The sequence below is a fragment of the Caretta caretta genome, chromosome 2, assembly GCF_965140235.1.
Source record: "Caretta caretta isolate rCarCar2 chromosome 2, rCarCar1.hap1, whole genome shotgun sequence".
Classification (NCBI taxonomy): domain Eukaryota; kingdom Metazoa; phylum Chordata; order Testudines; family Cheloniidae; genus Caretta; species Caretta caretta.
In genome coordinates, this window is record NC_134207.1 from 123,915,296 (window position 1) to 123,934,340 (window position 19,045).

At 42.0% G+C, this 19,045-nt stretch overlaps 1 protein-coding gene across 1 annotated transcript in view; it reads right to left on the minus strand.

Moving 5' to 3' along the window:
- CDH20 (cadherin 20) overlaps positions 1-19,045 on the minus strand; it is a 246,230-nt gene that overhangs the window by 209,787 nt on the left and 17,398 nt on the right. Inside the window, exon 2 of the mRNA XM_048839675.2 lies at positions 8,408-8,580. The gene's annotated coding sequence lies outside the window, so the exon portion shown is untranslated. The remainder of the gene's footprint in view (positions 1-8,407; positions 8,581-19,045) is intronic.

Sequence of the window (19,045 nt, forward strand, 5' to 3'; positions counted from 1 at the left end):
TGGTTGTGTTCCTGAGATGAGATCATTGTCTGTACTGGATATAATTTTTTTCATCTGATGTAATATGATGCCTCATATCCACAGGAATTTTTACCAATATACCACCATTGAAAGATACTATGCAAACATGGGAACTTCTTTTCAGGACTCATTACAAAACTCCTCAAAGACAAGATTTATACAAGCAATCATGATGCTCACTTAGGCCCCAATTCTGCAACTGGCTCAAGGCAGGCAGACCTTTGCACTTGTGCAGCACTCCATTGATTTCAATCCAGCTTTGCACAGGCACAAGGAGTCTGGATATGTAGCACCAGTGACAGAATTAGGGTCTTAGGCCTGAATGCACAAAAAAGGAAGTTAGGTGCCTAAGTCCCAGTTTCAGGACCACTGCAATGCACAAAATTCCCACTAAAATCTGGTAGGTGCCTAAACTCACTCAGTGCCTCAGTTTTTGTAGTAAAAGCTCCCTTTGTTTCTGCCTCTGAAAATGCACACTACTTGTGAGTGTCTGAGCACCTGTCTCCTGCCTAACCCCAGAGCAATTCTCAACACAGAGAAAGACGGGCATTTGGTTGTCTAACTTGCCTGAGGAGCCAGAGGTGGTAGGGCAGACCTGCACAACTCGTAAAGCGGCGAGGGCCATATTACTCCAAAGAAAACAGCTGAGGGCCGAAACCCCCGGCCCCGCCGAAACAACCCCCCCGCCCCCAGCGCCACCAACCCCGTGGAAACAAACCCTCCTTCCCCAGCGCCACCCCGCTGGGTGTGAGTGGGTGCAGGGGGCAGGGCAGGACAGGGGGCTAGGGGTGTGTGAGGGGGTGCAGGGATCAGGGCAGGGGGCTGGGGTGGTGTGGGGGAGTGCAGGGATCAGGGCAGAGGGCTGGGGAGGTGTGTGGGGTGCAGGGGGGTGCAGAGGAGGTGTTTGGCAGTACAGGGGTCAGGGCAGGGGCCTGGGGGTGTGTGAAGGGGTGCAGGGGTCAGGGTGGGCTGGGGGATGTGAGGAGGGTGCAGGGGTCAGGATGGGCAGGGGGCTAGGGGGGTGGGCTGGGGTCTTGGGGGTGCTCACGGCAGGGGCTGGAGCAGATATGCCCTGATTCGAGCCCCTTCCCCAAGGCCACACTCCCTCCTCTTCTCCTCCACCTCCCCGGAGCAGCGAGCGTGCTGAGGCTCTGCTCTTCCCCCACCCCTCCTGGCTCGCCTCCTCAGTCCCTCTCCTCCGCCTCCAGCTCACCTGCCCCCCCAGCCACTGGCCTCTTCACCACCCTGTCCACCCACCGGCCGGCAGACCAGCCAGCCAGCCAGCCAGCCAGCCGTTGGCTTGCCCCACCCCGCCACTTGCCTACTCACCCCCCGTGGGCCGCACAGTGAGACCATGGGGGCCACATGTTGTGCAGGCCTGTGGTAGGGCATGCTCAGAGGCCACTTACCAGCTCAGTCCCTTCAGGCAAGTTCACGCAAAACAGGGAAGAGGATGACTATTTCACTCCTAGCTTTTAGCCCAGTGGTTAGGATGCTCAACTGGGATGTGGGAGACACCTAGTTCAAGTCCCCCCTCCACTGATGGGGAGAAAGGATTTGAAGAGGGATCTCCCAGTTCTCAGGTGGGTGCTATAGTCACTGGGCTATAGGATATTCTGTTATGGGAAATCCCTCAATCTCTCCTCTTGAAGCTCTTGGTCTGTGGATAAATAATTAGAGAGTCACTGGAGCTGGGGGACTGGATCCTGGCTCTCTCATATTTTAAATGAGGGCTCTAACCACCAGGCTACAGAGTCATTTTCATGCTTGTTTTTTCTTAGTCATTTGGGCCAGATAGATACAGAGACATACAGCACAAGTACCTTTGCACAAAAGGAAATGTTACTTGATTTTCACAGAAGTACTTTTATGCAGTGATTTTTCCATGGTATCACAGGCAGTAGTTGTCTTTTCTCTGACCCCGCCCCACATTTCCATAAGCCAGTGGTTCTCATAGCCGGCCCACTGCTTGTTCAGGGAAAGCCCCTGCCGGGCCGGGCCGGACCAGTTTGTTTACCTGCCATGTCCGCAGGTTCAGCTGATCGCGGCTCCCACTGCCACTGGCCGCAGTTCGCCACTCCAGGCCAATGGGGGCTGTGGGAAGCGGCATGGGCCAAGGGACGAGCTGGCCGCCCTTCCCACAGTCCCCCTTGTCCTGGAGCGGCAAACCGCGGCCAGTGGGAGCCATGATCTGCTGAACCTGCGGACGCAGCAGGTAAACAAACCGGTCCGGCCCACCAGGGGCTTTCCCTGAACAAGCGGCGAACCAGCTTTGAGGACCACTGCCACAGGCTATATCCCCATTTCTAGGATCTTTTGGAAATCCATGGGACCTTTTCTATCGTGTTGTCCATTGGATTGGTTTCATACAGTACCAAGTTACAGATCTTGCACATAAGCTTTTGTGGCTCATTTTGTCACAAGTTTTCTACACTATTCCTCACTGCACTGGCCTCAAACATATGGGAACATACTGCAGTTTACAAGGCAAATAGCTAAGTATTAAGAGGAGTGAAGCTCTGCAACAGCCTTCCAGTGGGAGCAGTGGGGGGCAAAAAACCTAACTAGCTTCAAGGCTGAGTTTGATAAGTATATGGAGGGGATGATATGATAAGATTGCCTACAACGGAATGTACCCGATCTGCAACTGCTAGTAGCAAATATCCCTAATGTTGGGGATCGTACACTAGATGGGGAGTGCTCAGAGTTACTACAGATAATTCTTTCCCAGGTGTCTAGCTGTTGGGTCTTGCCAAAATGCTCAGGGTCCCACTGATCTCCATATTTGGGGCCAGGAAGAAATTTTCTCCTGGGCCAGATTGGCAGAAACCCTAGGGTTTTTGGACTTTCTCTGCAGTACAGGGCATGGGTCACTTGCATGTTTAAACCACTATAAGCAGTGGATTCTCTGTAACTTGAAGTCTTTAAATCATGATTTGAGGATTTCAGTGACTCAGCCAGAGGTTATGAGTTTATTACAGGAGTTAGTGGGTGGGTAAGGTTCTGTGGCCTGCAATGTGCAGGAGGTCAGACTAAGTGATCATGATGGTCCCTTCTGGCATTAAAGTCGATGAGAAACCTTGCATATGGGCCAAATTTGCCAAATAGCCTTTAAAAGCCAAGCATAAATAAAAAATTATATATCTACCTACCTGATTTGTGAATGAAAACAAAAATTGTGCTGACATATCAGACATTTAAATTCTTTTACTTGCTCCTGCAATTCATTGTACCTACATAACTGAGGCCTGTTTGAAAATCTGTCCCATAGGCATGTTATTAATGAAAGTAATTTGACAATCTAAAAATATATTGTAGTAGTTTTTCCTGATTATTTTAAAAAGCACTTTTTAATTGCTATGCCTTCAGCTCGCTTCTAAATAATAGCTATCTTGGGCTGATTAGTTCTAAGAATTTTATTAATATAATTAATCCAAAATGTCACATTTATACCACATGCATTTATATTTGTAAAGGTAGATATGTTTTCCTTTTTAAATATGATTTTTCATTTGATATCATGACAGATATCTATATGAGTAAAATCTACAGCTCTCAGAGCTGATAAGCATGGATTATTATTGTAGGTGTGCATTAAGAGAAAGAAAGAGACAAACCCTGCCGTCCCTACTCAGAAATCATTGACATGGGACTAACTAAGGACTTCCTAGTACCAATAATAATTGCTGCACAGATATGTGCAATCTTTAGAAAAGCTCTCTTTATAGCTGTTGTTTGAACTGAGTCTGTTAAAAGAGTTGTGGATGATGAAACTTGCTCTATTATAGTTAAAAGCACAGTTCATACATATGTATGTATCTCTTCAAACCTTACTGAGATTCACAATCATCTGTTGTATTTTTATCTAAATCTTGTTCCTCAGTGAGGTCCAAAAAGTATTTGGCTAGCCTACTTCTACACAGCAATTTAACCCCAGTAGGATATTGCCTTGTAATCTGTTCAAGAGCTTTTCCTCTACTAAAAAATCTCAGCTGCTTCCCAGAAGCTAACATAAGGGAACCGAGACTTTCCTGCATATACACAGAATGGGCCGAATCCTGAGGGGTTCTCCACTGGAGCTCTCCTAGCATTGCAAACGCTCAGTACCTCTCCAGATTAGGCTCCTCTTTTGATATAAACAGTTAGTCAATGCTTTCACTCAGCTAAATGCAAACTTTTGCACATAGTTTGCCTTTGAAAATTATGCCGTTGAGCAGCAGTATTGACAGTTGACTGATTTATATACTGGCAGTTCCTCACTTCCTGGTGCTAGAAGAGGTTTTGCAAATTGATGTTCAGATTGCAACACATACAGCTTCGTTCATTACAGAAATATAGTCACCTCTGGGAAGAAACTTGGTAGCTCTTTAACAGGGCCTGGCAACCCTCTGCAAAAAATGTTAGGATGGGGAATGAATACATTAAATTAAAGGAGGGATTTGAATAGGCAGAAATATATTTACCCAGGGCTCAGTTTTGCTATAGTCCCCAAGTAAAGGGCAATGTGTAGCTGTGCTACTCAGGAGAAGACCATTGTCCAAACTGTGACAGAGAGAATTGGCTCCTGCGCCTCCATTTCTTTGGGGAGGGGGTGGAAAATAATTTGTGCCAACTGTATACCTGGTGCAGGTTATTCCCCCATCTATGCAGGCTCACCTGTGTGGATTGGTATGTGCTGGGGGGAGCCTTTGCTCCACCCACTCCCTGCCCACCAGTGCAGGATGGAGAAAGGAACCTCTGTTGAGGCTGTTCTCATCCCCGTCCTCCCCATCATGCTGGTGCCTTCGTTATGGGTAGCCAGCAGGAGGGAGTACAAAGGGCTGTCTCACAATCTCACCCATCAGCTGGAGTCAGGCCAGGATACCTGTTGTAGTTCCACCCACTCTCATCACCACAAGTTTTCTGACATATATTTAATCTGTGTTTGAAAATGTCATGAAAGTGAGCAGCTGCCTATACAGGCATACCGGGAGTTCCAAATTTTGGGAAGGTAGCCCAGTTTTTACAACTTTAACAATTCATGCTTTTCAAGAAAAGCCCCATTCATGTCAAGGACAGTAATTTTCTCTGTTGCCACAGCCAACCTGAAGGCCACTCCAGACAGAGCTCGATGGCACGTCGGAGATTTGGTGGCCTGAGGGCAAACTAATAGAAGGGAAATTGACCCAGCGGCTCCTGGTTGACCACCAAGAGAGCAATCATAGAATCATAGAATCATAGAATATAAGGGTTGGAAGGGACCCCAGAAGGTCATCTAGTCCAACCCCCTGCTCAAAGCAGGACCAATTCCCAGTTAAATCATCCCAGCCAGGGCTTTGTCAAGCCTGACCTTAAAAACCTCTAAGGAAGGAGATTCTACCACCTCCCTAGGTAACGCATTCCAGTGTTTCACCACCCTCATAGTGAAAAAGTTTTTCCTAATATCCAATCTAAACCTCCCCCACTGCAGCTTGAGACCATTACTCCTCGTTCTGTCATCTGATACCATTGAGAACAGTCTAGAGCCATCCTCTTTGGAACCCCCTTTCAGGTAGTTGAAAACAGCTATCAAATCCCCCCTCATTCTTCTCTTCTGCAGGCTAAACAATCCCAGCTCTCTCAGGCTCTCTCACCAGGTCTGGTGTGGGGTTTTAAATAGTGGTAGCCATCTCCATAACTAAATGAGTGAATCTAGGTCTACAGGCCTCTAGTGGAAAAAAACAGCTTCCCAACCCTGTAGTTATTGACTGATATTTGTGCTGTCTTTGCATTATTATCTTGCACCAAATAAATAATATGCAGGGAGGTGATTAGCATTAATTCCACTCTGATATCAGTTTATTTACTAAATGACTAAAATTCTTCATTGGATAGAGGTTAGGGAAAATAGGCTTCAGTATTTCCTGACATTATTTAATTTAGCCCTTTCATGAGGAAGGCAGAGCATTTACATTAAAAACACATCTGTAATGCCTGTAATCCTCACAAGGGAGACAAATATACATAAAATCACAATGCAGGCAAGAAATGATGGAAACACAAAATGTTCCCACAACTACATTGATAGTGAATATTGCTGGGGGAAGGCTAGGTTATGTGGAAAACAAAATAGTAAAATATCTTATAACCACACTGTTTCCCCTTTACCTCACTCCCCTGTATCAGGCTGATTTTCACAGATCTGGTACAAACAGGCAAAAGCTGTTATTATAGGAAGTGAAGCTGGTAGCTTTAATATATCACATCTATAAGGCTGAAGGCATAATTGCTACTTTTCTGCTCCTTTTGCAGTGAATAGTACGTAGCCTTTGACCCAATGTTGTTTGTGAACATCAAATCACCCACCTGCTTTTAGCATGTCTAGTTATCTTAAACTAAGTGCCTAAAACATTACCAAAGGCAACTTGCTTCCAATGTACATTTTAGGAGTAATTTGTATGTGAAATGTGTTTGTCAGAGAGGACAGATAGTCATCAATTTTTTAAAAATAAAAATGATAAAATATTGTTTAGTTTTCATGGGGGTCTGTATGCAGCCCAGGTGAAGGAATATAAAACCCTCTGACCTTTCCCCACCTGACTATAACACCATTTACTTTTGTTTGTGACATGGTCTACTCAGCTGTTAACTGATTTATGAAGATAATTTGATAACCACGTAACAAAATCAATGCCTTCATTTTTTGCTTGAATAAAGACACGTCTGTGATAAACGACCTCATGCTGATTTGCAGCTAAAATCTGTTATTGAAGGAAATTGGACCCAAGTTGGAATGATTCAGCCCATTGTTCCACTAGTTCAAGGAGAATACTTTCCCATACAATGAAAAACAAAAGTGTTCCAGAGCAGTGCGCGCTGGTGCAATTAATGTGAGACTATGCAAGGAGAATATTACACTTGTTTCTACATGGAATTGTCTTTTATGGGGCATGGTTAAAATGTTCCTGGATTCACATGAAAAATGGGTAACAGTCTGCTCCAAACAATTGTCTGAGATTAATAAAGAGATAAACTAGAATATTTATATCAATTCTTTCATGGATTTCTGGCATCTTTACAGTTTGTGACAACACACTTAGTACCGTGGAAGAAACAACAGATAACAGAAAGCCTTAAATTCTTAAAGCTGTAAAGATCGGGTGGGTTTAAACAGTATGGTAAATAAGTCAAACAAGCTAGTTGGCAGCTGCAACGATTCTATCATCTTTCAAATAGCAGAAGCAGGCATAGTAGCTGTGCTCTTTTTTATTTTCCTACAGGGAATGCTCCTCAAGGACTACTCTAACTGGCCATTTCAAATTAAGACTCCTTCACCCAAATACAGCAGCAGGCACATTTCACTGGCTGTCTCTTCCTGTGAGGAGAGTGCTGAAGGACAGAATTTCTGTAAGTCATTTGTGGGGCTCAACACACAGCTCTGATTGTCGAAACTCTTAAAAGGCCACAAAAATTGTTCCAAAGATCTTCTAAGAAAAATGACTCTGGATATACCATATTGAACACTGCTTACTAGGCCTCCACCTTAGTCAACCTCGCTATTCATGTGTGTAAATGTATACATATATTTAAGTATTTGCAGGATCAGGGCCTTCACAAAGAACAGGGTTAAACTGATTAAAAGGCCTGTCTTAAAAACTCCATATTCTAGTTTGCAAGACATAACATCAAGCAGCACAAAGTTTAAAAAAAAAAAAGACAGAAGGAAGACTGATAAAGATAAAAGAAAATGTCTCACATTCGTTATTCACCTCACTAACTGCTTCAATTATTCATCCATTTATTATTTATGAAAAAATCAGTATAATACTCAGTGTCTTCTAACAGAGGCCTATACAGAATGCTCCAATTTTTTACAAACATATAAAACTAGATCTTTTATTTCTTAGCAAAGACAAAGCGTCTCATCATTATCAATTAAAGAACTCGGGAAGTCTTTGAAAAGAGGACTGGTTTGCTTAAAATACGTGAAGGTCATAGTCACTCTGTAATAGTCAATGAGGAGGAGTCATTTGTTATTTTTAAACAGGCTGTCATTTAGCCATTATGAAGATGAATAACATTTGTTATTACCCAATAATCCTCCTGTTGATTATGGAGCAAACACACTACCAGGCACCTTACGTGTCTTGCTTGGTTTCTAAATTATTAACGCATGTTGAATAAACTTTGCAGGCAAAAAATTATGAGCCTTGTTCTCCAAATACAGTGACTGGCGTGCAAGAGGATAAAATATGCCTGGGACCACTGCATTTTGCATACATTATTTGCCAAATACCTCATGTAACACAGCAATGACAAAGTTCATTTTTTAATATCAAACTGATGGTCAATGGATCATATGCGTTCTATTAAGGTTAGGTTTTGGATGCCTGCCTTTCTGAAGAGAGTTAATGAAGCTATAAGTTACCTGTGTGGCTTCATTTGGAGTCAGGCCTAATTAACTGGATCTTGGCCACATTTTGGAGAGTCCGAGCCTCCTTTCCAAAGCAGATGGAGTCACTCAGGAATGACTTCATTTGTATTAATTTGTTACACTGTCTTCCGCTATTCATCTCAGGCAATGTCACTGCCTTTGCAGTCCTGCAGAAACAAAATGTAAAAGTTTTGCTTGGAATATTTTTAAAAATCCACTCTTTCCATCCACACTTACTAATGATGAAGCACAAACTCTATTAAATCATGTCTACCTTAGGGCTGATAGGTGGTGCAAGAAGGTAATTATGCCATCAAAGATTTATGAGGGTTTCACTTCTTGGAACAAGTCAGATGATTGAAATATTGATCCAGCAGTTTAATAAAGATAACCCATGGAGCACCTTTTGTTTGTCTTTGTGTATAGAAGTTGGTGGTTCTTGAGGCCAACTGTAGTTTAGCGAGTAAAAAGGGAAATAAAATAGGTAGTCATGATTTTAGGAAAGCGTAATTTTACTGACATTTAATAAGGGTATATTTATCTAGGAGAAAGGATAAACTGCTCCAATAGAGCAACTCCACAAGGGTTTCTGATTTAATACAGTTGTTTTTATGCTGGACAATGGAATTATGTGAAAATGCATTCAGATGACTCTGAAATGCAGTGCAATTACATTTCTAAGGGTAGGAACATAATGTAGATGAGAGATTAGGCAACCTAAAAGTGTTTGAGAGCTAACTGTATCATATCTGACATGTCTTGTCCTCTCCTATCTTCTTATTAGATATAATAATAATTAATGCAACTTTAGATATTTTAATCTTGAAAGTGTTTTACATATATTAATAAATAATTCTTATGCCACTAACTGAGTTGGTAAAGCTTACTATTCTCATTTTGCATGTAATATGTAAGGAACCCAGTGCACCAGAAAAAGGTAGGTGACTTGCCCAAAGCAACAGAAAATCAGTGACAGAGTCAAAGCATAAAACTAAGGATGCTGGCTCACCATCCCATGGTCAGACATCTTCACCATGCCTCTAGCTGCTAACATTTTTGTTGTCAGCCCATAATTTTGCTGGTAACCATCTTTCCTTAAGGGTAGAATGTGAACAGAGGGTTGTGTGCACGCGCACGCATGAGAGAGAGAGAGAGAGACTTGCTCTACATCTTTAATTTATGTTTTACTGGTTCTGTGGTCACTTTTATTGGTCAACTGGGAATGAAGCTGTCTGACTCTCCAAGCTAGCCATCTGCTAGACCTTCCAGCCCTGTCTAGAATACAAGCTACCGAGGAGAACTTGCTACAGGCATACATGATTCCCACTCAGAGCTGAGCTAAACTTTATCAGTAACACCACTGTGGTAATGCTGGTGCACAAATAAGGAAGTAACCTAAACAAAACTAAAGATCCTGAGCCTGCATATTCTTCCACGCAGACTTCCAGTTTAGCTCACATGAGTTTCACATGTGGAGTGATGGCAGGACTGGGGCCACAAAGTCATATTAATTTAAGCAAAAACAACGAGGAGTTCTTGTGGCACCTTAGAGGCTACCAAAATTTATCTGGGCATAAGCTTTCATGGGCTAAAACCCACACTGAAAAAAAATCATGATCAAATAGGAATAGATCACATTGATAGAGAAAGACATTTTAGAATTTCTAAAAGGCTGTTAAAGAATCAAGAGTGAAAGAAAAATTACATAACAACTGTCATAAATATAAAGGGAAGGGTAAACCCCTTTAAAATCCCTCCTGGCCAGAGGAAAAATCCTCTCACCTGTGAAGGGTTAAGAAGCTAAAGGTAACCTCGCTGACACCTGACCAAAATGACCAATGAGGAGACAAGATACTTTCAAAAGCTGGGAGGAGGGAGAAAAACAAAGGGTCTGTGTGATGCTTTGCTGGAGACAGAACAGGAATGGAGTCTTAGAACTTAGTAAGTAATCTAGCTAGGTATGTGTTAGATTATGATTTCTTTAAATGGCTGAGAAAATAGCTGTGCTGAATAGAATGAATATTTCTGTCTGTGTGTCTTTTTTGTAACTTAAGGTTTTACCTAGGGGGATTCTCTATGTTTTGAATCTAATTACCCTGTAAGGTATTCACCATCCTGATTTTACAGAGGTGATTCTTTTCTTTTTACTTCTATTAAAAGTCTTCTTGTAAGGAAACTGAATATTTTTTCATTGTTCTTAAGATCCAAGGGTTTGGGTCTGTGGTCACCTATGCAAATGGGTGAGGATTTTTACCAAACCTTCCCCAGGAAGTGGGGTGCAAGGGTTGGGAGGATTTTGGGGGGAAAGACATGTCCAAACTCTGTTTTTTCAGGAACCCAGATAAAGTTTGGTGGTGGCAGTGGAAATCCAAGGGCAAAGGGTAAAGTTAATTTGTACCTTGGGGAAGTTTTAACCTAAGCTGGTAAAAGTAAGCTTAGGAGGTTTTCATGCAGGTCCCCACATCTGTACCCTAGAGTTCAGAGTGGGGAAGGAACCTTGACAACAACTATGAAGTTGTAAAATACAATTAAGCAGGCAGACTTGAGGGCTGCTCAAAAATGTCACGTGGTGTATGAAGGGGAAAGGGGCACTAACAGGTGCAAGCAGCTATAGGCTCATTTGTATCCCCAGGAAAGGTCAGTTGTCATTTCTACTCCCTTACATCATAAGCAGCCTGTACCCAATGACAATAAGTACCTTCTGTAGAGTTTTTATCACATGGAAACTGAGTTATGAGCCTCCAGCTCTTTATGTCTACACATCAATAACATTATTCATGGCTCCTGCCTATCAAAGCAACAAGTAGATGGTGTTTTATTTTTCATCTCATATCTTCTCTATGCAGTGAAATCTTAAAGCACAGAAGAAAAATCCTATAATAATTTTTTCCCAATCTCTGACACCACAGACACCAAATAAAAAGCAGTATTAATTATTTCAATTCTTAGCAATTATAGTTTTCCATTGTTCAAAAGTGTGCTTGTGCTTTACAGAACAGAACTATCTTTGATATGAAGAGCTTCCAATACCAAGGGTGGAACCCTAAAAATGCTACTTTTCATTCTCAATATACTTGGCACTAAGTGTTTACCAGACTGGGCCCTTGCTGTGATAAGTGGTGCTGGGCAAAATTTTTGGCTGCAGCTTTTTTAGGTGAAAAATGAGAATGTGGGTTGATTGACCCGAGCTTGTGTCAGTCAACAAAAAATGTTTAAAAATTCTGTCCAAAATCAAAAGGCTTAATTTTGGTATTTTTTACACGTTCTGTGCGACCCGAAAGAAAAATTATTTCAACTTTTTGACTCCCTGAATTTTTTTTTGAAAAATTGGTTTCAAGTTGACCCCACATTTTTTTAGACCTGCCAGTGAATTTAAAAAAAAATCACTTAATTACATAGTTCTAATGATAAGAAGGCACCACAAACTAAAGATGGTGGGAAAAGGGTTAGAGGGTTAAGATTACCCATCTTGAGAGCTCAGTTTAACATGCAATAATATCAAGAACAATAAACAATGTTTTCAGCTATATACAGATTACCAATCCAAAGAAATATGGACACTGGTAGAAGTATGCTGAGAGTGAAATTAGGCTAAATCCTATTCTGAGTGTTTGAGTGGACTTAAATAACGCATGGAGCTATTGCTGGCCTTCAGCAACAGATATTACAACAGAATAAACTACAAACGCAAAGCAGGTTTCATAACCAATTTACTTCCCATGAATTATTTTCTGAAGCTACTGTTTTTACTAGTTGTTGTGGTGATGATCATTATTTGTACTAACCCAGCACCCCCAATTAGGATCTTCGGCCCTATTATGCGGAGGACTGTAAAATATAAAATAAAACATAGCAACTATTTGTTTACAGTGTGAGGCCCCGATCCTGCAAAGACTTATGCATGTGGTAAACTTAATGCACTGTGAATAGACCCATTGAATATGGAATGACATCTAAATAAGGACAAACTGTAACAAGGGGCCATAAAACATAATGGGTTTGAGCATGCCCAGGAGAAAACAAAGGTGACGGAGCAGGAACACGATGTTTGGTGATTGTACAACTTGAAGGCTTCAAAGGTTTTTGTTTATTTATTTTGTTTTTTAAATGAGATAAGTGGACAAAATTGATTAGCAGACTGAAGAATGGAAAAAGAAGACTGGATAATTGTTATTTTAGGTTTGCAAAAATTTTTGAGATTTTGACTCTGTCTCAATTTGAGAAAATTCCAGAAAATTTTCTCAGGAGGGGAAAATCATTTCCCATCCAACTCTATCTGTGACATGTATGCAGGAAACAATCAGGCCACAACCAGATTCAATTCTGTATGGTCACAGAGAAGTCCCATTAGGTTATTCTTTTTTTCTAAATGAATAATGGAATAGCCTCCTTGTTGGAATTAGAATCAAATTTGTTAGCTAACATTTTTCACCTGGAAACAATATCAAGTAAATCCCAGACTGAATGTTAGCACTTTCTTGGAATGTATTTTGTCCAATTCTCTCAAAACAGATTTGAACGTGTGGGCTGGGGCAAGGACAACAGGAATAAAATCTTTCATAAATCTGACTTTTGGTGTCAAGGGAGATTGTAGCTGATAAAGAACACTGCTACTGGAGTACTAACTCTTTCAGCTATTTTATTGTACATTATTAGTACTGTCCTAAAGTCTCTCCACTGGTTACATATTGATTTTAAAGTAAGGTTGTTTACAAAAATTACAAGGTTCAACAAACTTTGGCCTTAATATCTTTTTATGTGCTTTCCCCTCTTTTATAGTGGAAGCAATACTTTTAAGTCAAATTCCGTGGATTTATTGGTATGTCCTAAATACACTGTAATTCAAAATTTGTTTGGGATTTTTATGATGGAACTTTCATAAAGTTAGGTACATGTTTCAAAAGCACCTAAGGGGTTCAAAAGCAGAAGTCCTTTTTTCAAAAGTGATTTAGAAGTATACACCTCAGACTTTCAATGAGACTTTGGCTCAGAAGTGCCTAATTCACTTTTGTAAGTGGGATTTAGGCTTTGTCACTTAAGCCCTTTTGAAATGTTTTTACCCATTATGCCTGAAGTGCATATAAAAAATAAGCAAAAAAAGGAAAAACTGTGTTCGTAACTTGTAGCTGCAAGTGCAGTTCTCCTGTTTTGTGCATGTAGTCTAGGCACACACTCTGACACCGTTGGGTTAAATTTTCCAAGGGCTCTACATACAGCTCCTAAAACTGAAGAGAATTTTCCATAGCTAGTTGTTGGGCATCCAACTTTTTATCATTTAGGATTTGGAAAGAATTTGGCTGTAATGTTTTACATGGACAAACCCCCAATTTTTAGAGCCCAATCCAGGCAGTTAGATACTTAAGCATCCGATTTATATAACCCAGTGTAGTCTGCACTCAGAAATCTTAGTTTTCTGCCCATCTCTCAACTTAGCTGAAGAATCTTGGCCATTTGAAATTAGAAACGCTGAAAATTTTACTATAATTTTAAAGGCCACTTTAAGGGGGGAAAAATCCCTTAGCTTTTCTGCTTCATGGTTTTTGAATCAGCATCTTGACACAGCTAGAAGGATGAACCTAGCTTTGTTTATAAAATGAGACTGCTCTGAGTAGTGTGGAAAAGCATTATAAAATGCTATTTATTATTATTAATAATTACAGTCTGGACAATGCTAGTCATCTAAGATTTAAATAGTTCACTGGATATTGGTTCCATCTTGTTAATCGACTCCTCTGTCTTCCTACCCGCTACACACCTTCAGTGACCACAGATGGCATACAGCCACTTGTAATGTAGTCTGTGGGACAACATGTTGTCATGGGACTCCACCCATGAAGCTCTGAATGTTCTCTGAAATTATTCTTGTCAGGTTGCCTCTCCAACTGGCTGCTGCACACAAACTAACTGCCATGCAAGTTTGGAACACTTTGAAGCCATATTGGCTTTAATGCAGGTAAAGTGTTGATTATGGACATGTTTTTCATTAAAGAAAGGCAGATGTCTTCTTCACCTGGGCACTAAAAAAAAAAAGAAAGAAAGAAACAGAATTTTGAGTATTCGACCAGCTGGGGCTACCGACTTGAAGTTGCAAGACCGAAAGGGTCATCCCACCACAGGTATAATGCTACTTCAGGAATTTTTTCTGCTATGTAGGGTTAACCTGTGGCCCTCCTGAATCAGAAATGAAATATGTGGTATGGGAAATAAAGATGGTGGCTGTGGAAAACACATCTTCTAAAGTGCTCCAATGTGCACTAGACATGCCACAGAAGACACATACAAGATGGACAGAAAGTTTTTTCAAATTAGGAAGCCTAACTGATTAACATAACGACAAGCATGGATTTAACAGGAGAGAGAAAAGGCAAGGAAGGACACGGACTATGTATATATCATAACACATACATGAGCCTGATCCTCTTCTGGTGTAGAGTCAGATTATTAAGCCAGAAGGACAAATTGTGATCCTCCAGTAGGACCTCCTGCACAACGCAGGCCAGAGGACTTCCCTGAATTAATTCTTGTTTGAACTAGAGCATAACTTCATTGCCCGCAGTGAAGCTCTGCTGATTTATACTGGCTGAAGCTCTGGACCACATATGTTTTGGGGGCTTGGTTTTCTTAAATGAAATGTTAGCAAACTCCTTTTTCTTGTAGTTGATCAATAACAAAAGCTTTTGATCCTCTTCCACCTCACTAGCTTCATAGTTCTAGGCTTCTGGAAGAGGTAACAATCTGTTTTGTGGTACCACCAAAGCTGATCTTGGATGAACGGCCTAGCTGCAAAGAATGGGAGGAGGAGATGAAGGCTTCTCCTATGCCTGAAACATTTTTTGTTCACAACCACAGTGTCCACCAACCTCCCCATACATACGTTAACTTCACACATTTCTACCAGTTTCAAAGATTCCCCCTCCCCCGAGTTTTAATTATATCCCCAGAGTTTAATCCATTTATCTATGTACACATAGTGTTTCATTATTTTAATGTACATATTACATTCAATAAAACTATTGCTTGGTACAGTATTTCAGGGTTTATTCTCCTTGTGTATGTATAAAAGGAGTATAGACCTTTTTGAGAGTGTTTACATTACAGTCAAAAGATCCTCAATCAATATAAACTAGCTTAGCTCCATAGAAGTAAATGGAGCCTGCTGATTAATGTTAGCTGAGGTACCCAAGACATATAAAATGAAGTGTTATCCACAGAAGCATAATGTGCAGAAGTATAGCAATTGCCATATGTAGGGATAATACAAATCTGAAGAGATTTTCGGCAGATATCTATGGTTATCTTTCAGAGATTTTTTCCAATCCCCCCGCACCTAAATCTGCTGAATTTCTGTAAATTTGCTCTTTTGTGTTTCTAGTTTACCTTCCTTTACTCTTGTGTTTTGATATTCAATATAAGTGAAGTCAGAAGAAAAGTCATCTAAAATATATTCCTTACGAAAATGAAGAGCAAATAAAAGTTAACGCATTCTCTGCTGCTGAGGCAACTTTCTTAAACTACTGCATAACAAAGAACTCTTGTTACCAGATTTGCCTGTTATTTGGGGGTATGCTCATTTATTAGGGTTACTCTTTAAGGGGGGGGAAGATGTCGGTACTTCTATCGATGCACTGCTTTTGTCACTTGTGTTCTCATACAAAGCTCTACTTCTCCCTGCTGCAACTTCCCTCCCAATGGAGCTATCCTGCAGGACCTTGGTTCCCCAGGGCTGGGTTCTTCCAGCCCAAGAATCAGACAGACACACACACACACACACACACACACACACTCTCTCTCTAACAGAGCACGCCTGAGAGGACAGGGTGCACTCCCAGGCTGACCCCTTCTATGTCCCTGGACTCAGCAGGCTGGGTCGAGCAGCACTTCCAAGCTGTCCCCCTCGTGTGCCACGGACACCGCACCGGAATAGAGTGTGCCTGAGCAGGCTGGGTCGAGTAGCACTTTCCATCTGCCACCCTTCTATGTCCCAGGTTCAGCACGTCCCTGTCCCCACTTTCATGTTAGAATTGTTCTGGTAGTAACCCACTTGATGAGCAAACCCCACAGGATATTTGGGCGCTGCAGGGATCTTTTAGCTTAGGTATGAGGAGCGTTGCTGCAGAGCAAATGAGGAAACCAAAAAATACCCATGGGGGTGGAGGAGAGGAAGAGGGAGAGAGAGAGAAGCAACCGGCTTAATTATGAAAGTTATTTATTGCCAGGTAATAACCATAGGGGAGCCAAACAAACAAAACAGTTATAATATTAAATCTAACTTAAATTTGATTATAAAAGTCAGGCTTAGAAAACTGTAACTGATCACACAAGTCAGGGTCAGAAGGCTATCCCTAGAGAGAGAGAGAGAGAGAGAGAGAGAGAGAGAGCTGGGTGTTCTCACCACTCTGTGAAGCTTGAATCGATCGGGGGTCCCAGATGGTGGTGGCAGCTGAGGGTCCGGAGTGCTGGAGACAGACAGAGCCACCAGCACGATCAGTCAGGAGAAGATGAAGTCCCAATGGAACTGATGCAGATTTTGGATCCAGGCATCAGAACACTTACTTGAAGCATGGGTATGGGTTTTTGTAGAGAAACAACAGTGGTTCAAGCAAGAACACTAGATTTCTTTATGTCTAAACTGATGGCTCAAAGGAATATACCAAAGTTGTTTTGTTCAGGCTAGACAATAGGAACTGATCATTCCTGGCTGCGGGCCGTGTTCCTTCGAGGGAGCTCACAATGCAATTAGGCAACTTCAGTATTTTGGATATCAATAAAGGATTTATTACTAGAATTGGTCTGATAACTACTGGGCTGGGTGTGTGCACGCGCAGGTTCATTAACATCTGGAGCAGTGATCCCCCATCATGCAGTGCTTCTCTGCTTTTCTGGTCCCAGAGTTTTGTGTGGTTCTTGCCTTGGAATCTCTGTTCTCCATTCTGTACGTTAATGGAGATGCCTCCCTGTCCCATCTTCAATGCAAATTAAGCTAATGGAGTTTCCTTAATCCTGTTATCCTTATCCCAAGGGTTTAGGTGTGTCACCCACTGCCTTTTCATTGCTTTTTGTAAATCTTTCTTCTAATGCAGATTTGTTTCAATCAGAGGCTAGGGGATTGCGAGGGGAAGGTCTTTCGTGAGTCAGACAGGCTGGGTACTGCGCCCTGGTTCCCCAAGAACACAGAGCTGCTAGGTAACACTGTGCAAACACTATTTTGTCCTCAACAAAGAAAATAATTGGATGTGAGAAACTGCTGTAAATACAAATAGGTGTCATGCTTCTTTAGTTACAAATTGAAATATTTATAGTTCACTTGCTGAGTTTACATTTCTTTTCTTGATGCACAGGAAAGCATCCAGTAAGTAATATAATTCATACTTCTGCTTGGATACTGTACGTGTTCCCTCACATTTTTCCACAATCTTAATTCTTTGTGTAGAAAGTTCATTTGAACCTTGATGTGAAGGAATATTTTTAAACTAGACAGTAGGTAAAGCTCATTGTTATTTTTAAAAAAAGATTAGAGGTTTTCAAGCTATAATTCTTTACTTTAAGATTATGTTAGTGCCTAGACACCCCAACAAAGATTGGGACCTCATTAGTTTGGACCTAAACACACATATTGTAAGATTATATTGTAAGATTTTGGAGATAGGGAATAAATAGAAAAGTCAGACTAAGGGTATGTCTACACTACAAAATTAGGTCGATATTATAGAAGTCAATTTTTAGAAATCGATTTTATACAGTCCATTGCGTATGTCCACACTAAGCGCATTAAGTCGGCAGAGTGTGTCCTCACTAGCACCGTGGCTAGCATTGACTTACGGAGCGGTGCACTGTGGGTAGCTATCCCACAGTTCCCGCAGTCTCTGCCACCCATTGGAATTCTGGGTTAAGCTCCCAATGCCTGATGGGGCAAAAACATTGTCGCGGGTGGTTTTGGGTACGTCGTCAGTTGCCCCTCCCTCCGTGAAAGCAACGGCAGACAATCATTTCATGCCTTTTTTCCGCGCAGACGCCATACCACGGCAAGCGTGCAGCCCACTCAGCTCACTGACACTGCCACTGTTGTGTCCTGGGTGCTGCTGGCAGCAGATGGTGCAGCAGCTCTGCTAACCATCGTCATCCACCGCTTCCGCTGCAACTCTGCTCTCCTGAAGCTCGGGGGATCCGTTCTGGTCCTCCTGGGTGCTGCTAACCATCATCATACACCGCTTCCGCTGCAACTCTGCTCTGCTGCTCTTGTCTCAATAGTGAATTTCTCCATGTGGTCTGTCACGGGCTCCCGGGTACGTGTGCTTTTCCTCGGGAAATGTGCACGGTGCCAACCACTGTCCTCCACCGCTTCCGCTGCAACTCTGCTCTTCATGAGTCCACCTTGAAGATCCTCTCGTCGTTCTCTATAAATATCTATTCTCGTGGCATCCGTCATCAGCCACTGCTTCCGCTGCAACTCTGCTCTCCTGCAGACGCCGTACCACGGCAAGCATGGAGCCTGCTCAGATCACCATGGCAGTTATGAGCATTGTAAACACCTCGTGCATTATCCTGCAGTATGTGCAGAACCAGAACCTACAAAAGAAGGCAAGGAGGCGACGGCAGTGCGGTGACAAGAACATGGACACAGACTTCTCTCAA